The 5043-nt window shown below is 43.8% G+C and overlaps 1 long non-coding RNA gene across 1 annotated transcript; it reads left to right on the top strand.

The window, feature by feature from the left end:
* Nucleotides 1–293: 293 nt before the first annotated feature.
* On the top strand, nt 294–718 carry LOC120869112. Its single transcript, XR_005722439.1, has 2 exons — nt 294–470; nt 560–718. It is a non-coding gene; the product is annotated as an uncharacterized LOC120869112 (long non-coding RNA).
* Nucleotides 719–5043: the final 4325 nt, after the last annotated feature.

Raw genomic sequence — 5043 nt, 5'->3', positions numbered from 1 at the left:
CCAGTCCCCTGTGGAAAACAAGAGTAAAACCTTTGCAGTAAAATGGTCACAGTTCCGTTGCTGCCCATGAGGGCTCTTCTAGGTAGCTGGCCTCCACGGCCTCCCTCCGCCCCCTCGGGGCCTTGGCTGGTGCTCCCGGGGCCTGTGCCCCGTGGGGCTGGCGTGTGCCTCCATCAGCCAAGCCGACAGGGGAGGGAGAGGAAATAAACAAGGAAGGGAGAGAGCCAGGAGAGGAGGCCGAGTGGCCGGGAAGCTGGCCAAATGGCAAAGGGCTGAATGGGCTACATCAGCTTCTGACAGCGCCTCAGATATCTCCGACGTCCTGTCCCGCTGCTGCGTGAATGCCAGGGGAACACAAAACCCCTCTGCCTGGACGTCACCAAGAATTCATAAATGTTGCTTTTTAAAACAGCACGTTTAGCAGAGCAAAATGTTCATAATTTTGAAGGATGAAAACCTGGAGATGGAAGGTGAGGTCACCTTAATCAAGTTGTGAAGTTCAAGTTCAGCCTGCCAACTTCTTGTTTTAATCATGGTTAGCGTTTTTCCTCTTTTGCAGGGTTTACGCTTGAATGTCGAAGACTTCTAGGAGGAGGAAAGATACAAGACTGATAACGCTTATGATCAGATTGGGGGGTTTTCTTTCCCTCTCCTCTTTTAGCCTTGCAAAGACAAATAATGGTTAAGGATGGATAAAATATTTAACAGTGGCCATGCATAATTTATTCCTGAGTTGTTGCTTATTTCCAGCTGAATAGTTTGCTCTCAATTAGGACTTCTCAGAACCGCCATGTCTCCTTGACAAACTGACATTAAGCTTATTTTTACTCTTTTCTTCCTAAGGCTAATTGTTTTTATTCTTTGTTGTGATTGTTGAAGTACTCATTCCTAGATGTTATTTTTATCAATAACAAAAATCAAAATTGGAGGCAGTTTTTCTTTTTTTTTAATATTTATTCCTGGGTCTTACTCAGCTTACTCGGAGCTTCAGAGACAATCTGGGAAAGACAAAAATAGACTTGCGTATATACCTGCCTCTATGTGTGCTTAGTAGCTCAGTTGTGTCTGACTCTGAGACCCGATGGACTGTAGCCCTCCAGGCTCCTCTGACTCTGGGATCCTCCAGGCAAGAATACCAGTGTGAGTAGCCATTCCCTGTTCCAGGGGATCTTTCAGACCCAGGGATCGAACCCAGGTCTCCTGCATTGCAGATGGATTCTTTACTGTCTGAGCCATCAGGGAATGAAATTATGTACGCAAGACTGGCTAAGAAAGCTGTGTGTCTAGTGAAGTAATATATGACTTCAGAAGAAATTTTAGGGAAAAAAGCATATATATATTAAAAAAAACAAATCCCCCCCCACCTCCCTAAAAAAAGCACTATTCAGAAAGAACCACTCAAGTTTTTCAGTACATATGCACATCAATATATACTTATTACCTAACGTGTGTTTCGATGTTACATACATATCAATTATTCTGTAGCTTGCTTTCTTCAGAGGACAATATACTGTGAATGTCTTTGTTCTGTCAATACAGCTCTGCGCCATTTATAATGGATTCCTCGCTCTTCGTTACACAGATGAACTCTCATTTTATGAAACCAATTCCCTATCATTTGCTGCTTCCATTTTTCACAATTATAAACAGTGCTGTGGTAAACAGCTTTGTAAATACATCTTTTTATTCTTCGTTCAATTAGTTCCTCAGGATAGATTTCTAGAAGAGGAATCATTAGATCAACACATATTTTTTTTTTTTTTGAGGTGGGGGCCATTGGTTCCTGAATATATCCAATTTCCTTCTGGAAAGGTTGTTCTAATTTACATCCTCACCAGAGACATGTGTGAGTTGTTTCCCACTCCAAAACACCTGATTTATTATTTTTATGCTCTTCCTAACTTAGTAGGGGGGAAAAGCATGTCTTTATTTTACTTTGAATACCTTTGGCTATTAATCTGAAGGACTTTAAAAAAATTGTTTATTGGTATTTCTTCTTGTATTAGCTTCTCTATTGGGGTCATTTACAAAACATTTTAAAACCTGAGATATCAGGGGGTTTTTTTTGTAGTCTGGGTAAGGTAGGAACAGATTCCATGCACCCAAGGCAGGGGACCTAGGTTTGATCCCTGGTTGGGGAAATAAGAACCCACATGCCACAGATGAGAGCTGCAACTAAAGACCTTGCATGCCGTGACTGAGACCCAGCGCAACCAAATAGATAAATAAAAATATTAAAAAGATTAAAAGTGAGCTGTTGGTCTTTCCTTAAAATGTTTTATAGATTAAGGAAGTCAACCTTTGGGTCATCATTTTTTCATTACTAGTCATTTGCTCCTTACTGTGTTTATCATAGTAAGAATTGCCTGCCAAGCAGGAGATGCAGGTTTGATCCCTGGGTTGGGAAGAATCCCTGGAGGAGGGCGTGACAGCCCACTCCAATAATCTTGCCTGGAGAATTCCATGGACAGAGGAGCCTGGTAGGCTGCAGTCCATGGCGTCGAAAAGAGATGGACACGATTTAGGACTAAACTAACAGCATGTTTATCATTGGCTTTTGTGTTTATCCTATAGGAATTTATTATTTTCCATGGTAAAATCCTTTATTCGTTTCTCTAGTAGTTTCCCTCACAAATTATGTAAATGTTTACCCAACTTTTATCCTAAGTTCTATTCTTCTATGACTATTCTTACCTTTAAATATTTAATCCATCTGATAATTATCTGGCCATCAGGCAAAAGTAAGGATCTGAGTGTTTTTTTGAAATGCTCCATTGATTATTCTCACATAATGTATTGAATAAGACACTGCTTTTCATTGAACTGTAATTCACTTTTATCATTTGCTGATTTCTTAGTTGGCTTAAATTCAGAAAACAAAGATCATGGCATCCGGTCCCATCACTTCATGGGAAGTAGATGGGGAAACAGTGGAAACAGTGTCAGACTTTCTTTTTTTGGGCTCCAAAATCACTGCGGATGTTGAGTGCAGCCAGGAAATTAAAAGACGCTTACTGCTTGGAAGAAAAGTTATGACCAACCTAGATAGCACATTCAAAAGCAGAGACATTACTTTGCCGACTAAGGTCCATCTAGTCAAGGCTATGGTTTTTCCAGTGGTCATGTATGGATGTGAGAGTTGGACTGTGAAGAAGGCTGAGCACCGAAGAATTGATGCTTTTGAACTGTGGTGTTGGAAACAATCTTGAGAGTCCCTTGGACTGCAAGGAGATCCAACCAGTCCATTCTGAAGGAGATCAACCCTGGGATTTCTTTGGAAGGAATGATGCTAAAGCTGAAGCTCCAGTACTTTGGCCACCTCATGCGACGAGTTGACTCATTGGAAAAGACTCTGATGCTGGGAAGGATTGGGGGCAGGAGGAGAAGGGGACGACAGAGGATGAGATGGTTGGATGGCATCACGGACTCGAGGGACATGAGTCTAAGTGAACTCCGGAAGTTGGTGATGGACAGGGAGGCCTGGTGTGCTGCGATTCATGGGGTCGCAAAGAGTCGGACGCTACTGAACTGAACTGAAATAGATATCCTTGGGTTTGTTTTGGCCAAATCACTGACTTGTTACTCTGTCTTCTTTGGGGCTGTTTCATGCTGGTTTGATTATTGAAACTTCAAAATACATTTTAGTGTCTATATAGCAAATCCTCTTCTTCTTCCTCAAGAATTTACTTTTTACAAAATCAGTTATTTGGATGAAAAATAAATTCACATGACTCAAACAACCAAAAAAGTTTTTTAAAGTACATGGTCTAAAGAAAACGGTAGCCTCCAAAGGGCTCCCACCATTGAGAACTGCCCAGAGCTGCTGCTGCCCGCATCTGTCCACACGGCGAGCCCCAGCTGCGCCTCCCAACCCAGCCTTTGCAGGAGACTCCCAGTGTCAGGGGATAATGCAACCATGATTCCACTGAGCTGGGAGTTAGAGCTGCCACTCAAGCACTCCAGATTCGAGGCTTTCCTGGTGGCTCAGTGAGTAAGAATCCACCTGCCGATGCAGGGGGCACGAGCTCCACCCCTGTTCCCAGAAGATCCCACACGCCACACAGCAACTACCCCCCTGCACCACAGCCACAGGCCTGCAATCTAGGCCCTGGGAGCTGAAACCATGGAGCCCGCCCGCTCTGGAGCCTGTGCTCTGCTGTAAGAGACTTACTGCCGCCACAGTAAGAGGCCCATGTACCCCAGTTAGAGAAAGCCCGCTCGCAGCAGTGAGGACCTAGTGCAGCCAAAAATAAACGAATCAATATTAAATTATTTAAAAAATCAGATTCCTCATGCCTCTGGAACAACAGGCAAAGGAAGGAATTGCGGTGTTAGCTGGCATAGTTGGTCCTCATTACCAAGTGGAAACTAGTCTACGATTCCAAAATGGAGGAGGATTACCTGGCATAGGAACACTTCTGCTACTTGAAATGAGTCACCCAGGAGGTGAATGGAAGGACACTCAGCTCAGCTCAGTTGCTCAGTCGTGTCTGACTCTGCGACCCCATGAACCGCAGCACGCCAGGCCTCCCTGTCCATCACCAACTCCTGGAGTTCACTCAAGCCCATGTCCATTGAGTCAGGGATGCCATCCAACCATCTCATCCTCTGTCTCCTCTGCTCCTGCCTTCAATCTTTCCCAGCATCAGGGTCTTTTCCAATCAGTAAGCTCTTCACATCAGGTGGTCAAGCTATTGGAGATTCAGCTTCAGCGTCATTCCTTCCAATGAATATTTAGGACTGATATCCCTTAGGATGGACTGGCTGGATCTCCTTGCAGTCCAAGGGACTCTCAAGAGTCTTCTCCAACACCACAGTTCAAAAGCATCAATTCTTTGGCACTCAGCTTTCTTCACAGTCCAACTCTCACATCCATACATGACCACTGGAAAAACCATAGCCTTGACTAGACGGGCCTTTGTTGGCAAAGTAATATCTCTGCTTTTGAATATCCTATCTAGGTTGGTCATAACTTTTCTTCCAAGGAGCAAGCGTCTTTTAATTTCCTGGCTGCACTCACCATCTGCAGTGATTTTGGAGTCT

This window comes from Oryx dammah, unplaced genomic scaffold (assembly GCF_014754425.2).
Source record: "Oryx dammah isolate SB20612 unplaced genomic scaffold, SCBI_Odam_1.1 HiC_scaffold_10, whole genome shotgun sequence".
NCBI classification, from domain to species: Eukaryota; Metazoa; Chordata; class Mammalia; order Artiodactyla; family Bovidae; genus Oryx; species Oryx dammah.
This window is presented reverse-complemented; position numbering and strand designations above follow the sequence as displayed.